We start from the raw sequence: 9,238 nt of genomic DNA on the forward strand, positions 1-9,238 counted from the left end.
TCACCTGACACTCAGAAGAGATGCATAAGGTTTCAAAAGCGAATGATCACACTTGTGCTCTTTTTGAGCAGGAACTCTCTCAGAACCCTGGCCTATTATCAGGCCCAGTACATGATAAATGTGATAAAGTAGTGAAAATCATGGATGACGTCACCCCACTTAAATTTAAAACAGTCAGAGAAAAAAAGACAGCTCCTTGGACACTAAATCCAACTGTTAAGCTTGTTAAAAGAGAATGCAGGAAGACTAAAAGAAAATGGCACAAATATAAACTCCAAAACTATTATCAGATCCATAAAGAAATGCTCCATACATATAATTCTGAGATATGCAAGGCAAGACAGAATTTGTTCTCTAACATAATCAGCAATAACATTAACAACACTTTGTGTGCTTTTCTCTACAGTTGAGAAGTTAACCTCAGCACATTTGATATTGTTGACTACAACATACTTTTACACATTGGAATGACCTCTCAGGTACAGTTTTAAACTGGCTCAAGACATACCTACAGGATAGGAGTTTCTTTGTTCCTATTGGTGACTTTGCATCTATCACGACGTCTTTCAACCTGTGGTGTCCCTCAGGGATCGATCCTGGGGCCTCTGTTGTTCAACCTCTATATGCTCCCACTCAGACAAATAATCAAGAACAATGAGATTTCCTACTACAGGTATGCTGACGACATCGAAATTGACCTAGCCCTTTCACCAAATGACTATGATCCCCTTGACTCTATGTGAATGCATCAATGTAATTAACAACTTTCTCCAGCTGAATAAGGACAAGAAGGAAGTAATTATATTTAGCAAGAGGGATGATAGGATTAGAGTTACCACTCTTCTGGTTTAAAGCAAAGGACTCTGTTAAAAATCTGGGTGTTATACTGTAAGGCCATCCTTAAAAATATTCTTGTTTGCAGTAACAGCCAAAAAAAAATAAAAATGGGTCGGTAGGTAGGTCAATATTTTTTTTTTCAAGATTCAAAGTAAAAAAAAAAGTAAAATTTTGGTCATGGTGATTACATAGGAATGAATTTACACAAATTTCGTGCATATCGTGACGTAACTGGCTGGGTCTTCAACCCGTGCCTTCAGGCGCACAATTGCAAACCTCATTCTGATGCAGGTTATATAGACCAGCCTTTCTCAAACTTCTTTGACCTGAGGCCCGGTCATGGCAGACTTTGGGGTCATAGGGCTCATCTACAGTACATGTACCCAGAAAGAAGGCTACAATAGCTTTTGGCCACGTTATATTGAAATTTGACTATACAATACTCAATGCTATAAAGTGTATTATACAGTCTCTGCTCTGTTTCTATGGAAGTTCCAAAAAACAACGTCGTTCTATTAAGTTTTGTTAAATAAATAAATAGCCTTCCAACAGGTTGAAGCGGAGCTTTGATACCAACGTTATAGATTAGTTTCAGTTTCTCTCGCACAGACGCGCATTGAATGAATGCTCATACCACCACTTAATTGTAGGGCTCCATGTTTAATGACATCGATAGCAGAAACGTTTGTTTTCTTTTTTCGTCGGTCCGCGGTTTCTTGATCAACTGCGCAGCAAATTATCAGACTAAAAGGGGGAAAAAATAAATATTTGGGTCGGTTCTAAATTGACAGGGTCGGTCGGGTTACGGCAAATGAAAATATTTTTAAGGATGGCCTAATTGAGAGTGGTCTTAACTTCAACAGGCACGTACTGTAAAAGCCATCACTAAATCACAATCACCTCAAAACATTGCCAAACTTAGAGATATTATGTCACAGCATGACTTGGAAAAACTCATCCATGATTTTATTTCCAGCTTCAAGTCATACAGAACGCTGCTGCAAGGATCCGAGATATATGAACATCATACCCATATTAAAGTCCCTGCACTGGCTCCCTGTAACTTTTAGAATTGATTTTAAAGTATTGTTACTTGTTTTTAAATCACTTAATAGGGCGGTTCCAAAGTTCTTGTCAGACATGCTAGAACAATACATTCCCCCCCAGACCTCTTAGATCAAAAAAAAAAATTTGGTTATAAAACCCATTGTCAGAAAAAAACATGGTGAAGCAGCATTTGCCTACAGTTCACTTCAGGAACCAACTTCCAGAGGATATAAGAAACGCTCCAGCTGCTACCTGTTTTAAATTCAGACTCACTCTATTTTCCTTTACAGTATATATATATTTTTTTTTATTTATAAAATGTGTATGTGTCCCTTATGCTCCTACTCATATTTATATATTTGTAGGTCTTTTATATTTATATATATATACACACACAGGCCAAAAGTTTGCACACCTTCTCATTCAATGCGTTTCCTTTATTTTCATGACTATTTACATTGTATATTCATCAAAACTATTAATGAACACATGTGGAATTATGTACTTAAAAAAAGTGTGAAATAACTGAAAAAATGTCTTATATTCTAGTTTCTTCAAAACTATTGCTATTTTTTTAAATTGAATACCATATTCAGCAAGCCATAACTTGACAAATATTCATGTGGGCCAAATAACTTTGCATTCATTCATAGTTTTGATGCCTTCAGTGACAATCTACAATGTAAATAGTCATGAAAATAAAGAAAACGCATTGAAATTAGAAGGTGTGTCCAAACTTTTGGCCTGTACTGTATACATATATGCCGTCTCTGGTCTCAGATGATGTTAAGCACATTTACTTGCCTTGAGTATGAAGCTTTTTGTCTTTCCTTTGGCGAAAATTGTGCACAAATTCCAGTGTAAAAAACACTATTTTTAATTGGAGTTTTATACTGTCCTACAATTTATTCAGTCTCCTATCAATGCAAGCATGTTCATATTTAAAGATGAATTACAAATTAGTGATAAACAAAGACAGATCAAAATTAGTCAGAGACATTAATTGGGACTGGACATGGTTTAGGACAGTGGTATGAACCTGAAAACAGTGCCATAGTAATGGTGATAGAAGGGCATTGTTGTACAAAATGTAATGTAATAAGTAATATAAAATAAAAACTTTTTTGTAAATATAACAGATATCATTTATATTTTACTTCCAGTTAGCTGAATGACTGAGATGTTTGGCTCTTTAAAGCCACTGGTCTTCACATGATGAACATTATGTATGACATAATTTATTTAGGTAATAACACTGCATTGTAATTGTAGGTCTAAATGCATATAACATAATGTGTAATGTATACACAATGTATATTAACTTATGCCCGGTGCTTCACACGTCTGATCTAATTTCACTGTCAATGTGTCTCGTAGTGCTACATCTACTGGAGATCTTAATGTCTTACGATCGCGTTCCATTTAGAACATCTTATTTTGATCTTACAAACGGAGGCGTCAAGACACATTTGAGTTCTACATCTGAGAACTAAGATTTCCAGCATGTAGAACTCATATAGAGCGCTCATGCAATGTGTGTGTCCCTGCAGCAAGTGAAACTGTAACGTGGGCTAGAAGCAACAATAGTTTAAACAACAACGTGGCTTCCTGTAACTATTAATGGAAAAAGCATAGAAACTGCTAATAATAATCTTTAAGTTGACATTAATTAAGATGGCTATATGCAACACAATTTATTTATATTCCCTTTGCATATGTTTGGTTAGACTTCAAACGTTTTTGAATTTGAGCTTAGTTCTGTATTCTTTATTATTATATTTATTTAGGTATTAGTGATACCTCGAAATTAGGCTGCTGTCTGTTAGGGCAATTTATTGTAGCCTGCTAACCCATATGCACAAAACATAATTTCTGAAATGATTTCTTGATTTATAACATGAGATATGTCTCCATGTAGGGCAGTGTCAAATAGTGAAGTGATAGGTAGATCATGTAGGCCTACATGTCACATGAGCCACACATAGAGTATGAGGGGCGTTGCTTCTTCTGTCCCGCAAACTGCATTAAAATGGTGTGTTTTGCAATCAGAATTTCAATTTTTTTTCGGGGTAGAAACTGCCGGACACCAATATAGTCCGCACCCCTCTCAGAAAATACTTACAACGTCCCTGTAGGGAGTTATTTATAATTTGGCAAGATTGTTTCATTTTCCTATCCCACAACCCCCACACTTTTAAAAAGCTTGATACGCCCCTGCCATGATTGGTGACATATTGTGTGCCCTCTCTTAAGAACTGTGCCGCTCCATTTCTCCTAGAGATATCTATCAGTATCCAATTGTATTTTATGCATTGTTTAGTGTTATCTGTTGGGGGGAACTAAAATGGTGTAGGTGTTACACTCATTCATGTCTCCTCCTTTTTCTATTCTCCACTCCTATCTCATACTCCACCTCTACAAGAACACTCTTATCAGCTACCTGTGACTTGCTCACACACTCAATAGGTGGAAAGAATATTCAGATACAGGTTGATTGAACAGGTTAAAAGATACAACACATATAACAATGCAGTGGTACACAAAAGGACAAGTTAAGGTAATCACTAATCAGCAAGTTGATGCAATCAGAGAAATGTTTTTGATAAGTCTGCACACAGATATACACATTGCATAGACATTAGAAATTCAATGTGGAACGTGTTTATTTTGTATGTTTCTCTTCAATGGGTTTCATCATTTGTTCCTACCAAGTGTCATTGCCGCAACTTGTCCTTACCACAACAATTCATTCAATATTCCACCTACGTACAAACTGTTGCAAAAATTAAATTTTTGCTAATACTGCAGATAAATGGCATAACAAGGTCTGTTATGTTAGAGTTCAGAGAGTTCAGTTTTAAATATCTGGGAGTACACATATCTGAGGACCTGACCTGGGCTACTTACATCCAAGCTCTGGTTAAAAAGGCCAGACAACGAATGTACCACCTAAGACAACTCTGGAAATTCAGGTTCCCCCCAGTGCTTTTAAAAAACGTTCCACAGTGAGGTCATAGAGAGCATACTGACCCATGTATCACCGTGTGCTCAGAGAGTTCAGTTTCGAGGGACGCCAGGAGGAGTCCGTTGGGGGGGGTGGGGGTACTGTCAGGATCCTGCCTGGATGGATGACTGTGCCACCCTGGTGGCCATTTAGTGTAGTGTCCTGTGTGTGCTGTGTTTGCCTGTGTTTTGTGTTTACCTGCCTGTCACCTGCCTTTGTCTCCGCCCCATCTCCTTATTTAGTCTGTGCTTCCCGTCTCCATTTCTGCTTCCACACCTGTTACCCGTTATTCATTGTCTCATTGGTCTCGTCCAGTCCTCTGTCTCTCTGTTAATTGGTCTGTGTATTTCTACCCCCCTGTTTCTCTGTCCTTTGTCGGATCGTCTCTCTATTTTGTCTAGTCAAAAGTTATGTATGTGAGTAAGTCTGTAAATGTCAAGTTTATAGTTATAAATAAAGTGTGTTTGTCCGAAAGACGGCCTGTAAGAGTCTTGCGCGTGGGTGCAATCTTCAGTATCCTGACAAATTGATCGTCTAATATGCCTAATAGCACTCTCACTATAGGTATTACAGTTATTTTCAACTGCTTACACAATACATCTTAGCTTATCACACAATTTTCTAAACATGTCTTTCAAACACCACAACCCCACACCAAATCTGCAAAATTATACACTAATTCTCAGTGTTTGGCACAGTTTTCAATTTCCTAAAACACAATTTGCAAAACACCACACATGTCTACCTAACATACAAAAATCTAACAGAAAGTAACTTGATTTCGTTTTTCAAACACAACCTATCAAAATGCCACACTTATTCACCAGTGCTTGACTCTCTCTGCACACGTAAACACTCATGAATTTACTTAACACCATCCGATCATTGCCTTAGTATACACCTCTGAATAGATATACTCTCTATCAATCTGCTCCTATAGGATTCTCCCTTCTTCAGAAGAAATTTTGACCTCACAGAATACTAATTTCATAAGATTACTATTCCATGGATGTAAATATTATTTTATTATACTCTGTCAATGCTAACCATAAGCGATTATATTGTGCTGCACCCTTTCCTGAGGTAAAAACAGCTTTGATTTCTACACAGGACTAGTGTGTTATGGATAGTCATCTACTTGATGGTCTGTGTCAACGTAAATTACACAAAATTATAGCTAGTACCCTTTAAAGATGAACTGAACTGGAATTTGAAGTAAAGGTGATATAACAGATGTATTTCATTTCTTGTCATTGGTACAATGATTAAAATGGCTGAATTTATTAAAAGGGATAAAATTGTACGTTGAAAGTGGTGTTGTTGTTACACGGGCGCCGCCATGTTGGATTTCAACAATCGGCTGTCACTGGCATGGTAAGCTACTCTGCACTAGCACTAGCAGCCATAGCAGATAATGAGTCTGAGGCTAGCTGACATGGCTGAGGAAACTAACATTAGGCCTAGCTGAGTTACATACTGGCCATTAGTCATTTATCATAGGCTAGCCTACATCACAAAATCTCATACAAAATGAAACCAAACTAGTGAAACAAAGGCGAACACTTTAACAGAGGAAATTAATTGGGCATGAATCATACTGAACGCTATTTTGTCAATGAGCAGAAACACACGACATTCAGATGTGCACTATGGAAACTGGTCTGTAACTTTGGACGAATAAATGCCATTGACTTGCCATATCCTGACTTAAAAAACCCTTTTCTTGCTTACTTTATCGCAAACTCGGTGGGGCAGCTTGTAGTCTTTTTCAATTCATAGAAGGGCGAGCCTGCAGTCTATGTGCCATGGAGCCGAAGTTTCAACTTCGGCTTCGTTCACCCAATGCAGTCACTGGTCGCAATTACAAAGTCCGGGAAGGTTCGTTCAATCGTTTAAAGTGCAGTGCAGTAGCCTATCTGTCCCCTTTGGAATAATATCTCGAAGTAGCCTCAGATGAGGTCCAGTGTTAGGCAAGGCCGTAGTCATGATGTCAACATTGGGGGGGACCAAATCTGTGGTGGGGTCTGAGGGATCCCCAACCAGAATTTTAATACATTTCCTACCATGCAAAAATATTATTAAAAATCACAAACAAGTCGTTAGTTAGGTCAGTGAATTAGGTTATTCCAAACTTTTGACGGACATAGGCATGGCATGGATGGATTATGAACCCCTGGACACAGAGGCCCCCCCCCCCCCGCTGGTGAGTTTTGTGAAAAGAGAAGGGTGGAGACAGAGGCTTGGGCTTCAGGGCCCCCTGAGCTCTTGGACTCAGTAAGCCCATTCAGTAATCCATCCCTGGACCCGTGACTCCATTTGTGTTCAAAATGTATACTTTAAAAGAAATTACAAACTAGAGTATCTTATGATAACCTCTATATTACACAGAAGATTTTTTTAAACTAAGGCTTAGACTCATAGGTTTGGAGCCTAATACGATTTTGTCTTTTAATTTAGATTTTATTATGCTGGCGGCTAATCACACCATTTTAACGTAGTTTGAAAGGGACAGGATTCAGGAATAGGCTACTAAGACAGGCCCCTCTTCTGTCTGACTCACCTCATGTTACCCCTGTATGCATTATAGACTGGCTTCTGACAGAAATGACGTTTTGTGCCAACATGTAGAAACACTAGGCCTACTACAGCGTTTAATTGGTGAATGGAGGTGCAAATTCCTTTCTTTGGTTATTGTCCGCGATTCACATTAACTGTAGGCTATCACGTATTGTAAACGTTTTTTCCAACTTGTGTGCCGTCGCCACATTTGATCACGTTTTGCCTGCATGGTTGCGCGATTGAGTGCGCATCTAAATAATATGCAAGATGCAACAATCATTTCTAAGAGGCCTATACACGGTAATTTCTGGCACTACTACTAGCATATGAATGCATTGTTTATGTTGAAAGACGGGAAAGAAATGACACAGGCTTGCACAAATTCATCATTTAAAATAAAACGTTTCACTTTCGCTATCATTGCGTAAAAGTAAATGGAAGCTTTTGAATGCGCACACCACTAACGAAAAACGGAAAATCACCAGGACAAACCACTCAGGGGTGTAGGCTACTCTGGAACCAGAGGTCACTAATTTGTGCGTTATTTACGTTTGATTACATTTCAGATGCGTGTTGGTTTCCTGTAGGCCTAGTATAGCGCTTTATTCTTTCTTTATTTTTCTATGTCCGTATATTGGGGGGGACATTTTGGTCATATTTGAATATTGGGGGGGACACGTCCCCCTCAATGTCTATGGTGACTACGGCCCTGGTGTTAGGCTATACGATCCAACCTAGGAAAGGGCTAGCAGCTAGCTACCTTGGAAACACTCTTATGTCAAACTCCACAAGCTAGCACTCCGACCATAGAGAGTATAAACCATGACTCCGACGATATCACAGATCGATAATAATGCGTTTACTAGCTGGTAACTAAACCACAGCGGGTCTGTAAACAGAATCCAATGTCCCTTTCTACTCACCCTGAAGCCAGTTCACCGTCTCAGGGCAGATTGTTGATGCGAGGGAGTTTAACTCGCAGTGCTGCTATCCAAGAGACTCGTGCAATATCAACATCCACAAGGTAAAAATCTGCAAACTCTCCACTAACGTTAGCCTAAAATAAACGGCAAACTCGTGTATCCTCCGTGTATCTGGGGTCAAGTTGGGGTAACGAAGTTTTTAACAGTTTCAAGGGAGGGAGAGAGAGAGCCCGTGTGAGTTGCTCTTACGAGTAGTCCATACTGCGTTAGCCTACATTGCCGTGACTGCGTGTTATACTATAGATTATTTGTATATGCACCGTAGCCTCCGCATAGGCCTAATGTAGTGGTAGTGAGTGAGTATGCAGTTGTGTGGAGGATGTACAGTAGGCAATGTGCGTGTGTGAGGGATGGAGGCAGACAGAGACAGCGTGCGTGTTGCTGTCTCAGGCGCCCCTCGTCCAGTTTTCTACATGACCTGTAGGCTAGGTAGCCTATGTTGTGCCGCACAAAATGTATCTATGTTGTACATTGCACAAAATGTATACCCCCCGAAATAAACACATACATAAATAAACATATTTTCCCCGTCACTTTGGCTTCCTTGAACATTTTCCCTACGTTTCGCTACTGCTTTGTAACAGATAGATTCCAGTGTCCATGCTCCGGCAGCGCCCCTTTTCACCCAAATGATCCTACTGAAGGTTGAGCTGGAGCCTGAAACCCATCTAGTGGTAGTCAAGACACTACAGGCCTGTCCCTCACAGGCTCAAATTTGTAACCCATGCCATTAAAATTACTAATTTTCGTGTATACATAATATGCTGCAGCTGTTGCCTATTAGGGGTTTGCACGGCGTGTCATCAGA

Source organism: Alosa pseudoharengus, unplaced genomic scaffold (genome assembly GCF_046254945.1).
Source record: "Alosa pseudoharengus isolate Yale_2024_CS ecotype anadromous, Long Island Sound unplaced genomic scaffold, YU_APseudo_1.1 YU_APseudo_1.1_scf_16, whole genome shotgun sequence".
Classification (NCBI taxonomy): Eukaryota; Metazoa; Chordata; class Actinopteri; order Clupeiformes; family Clupeidae; genus Alosa; species Alosa pseudoharengus.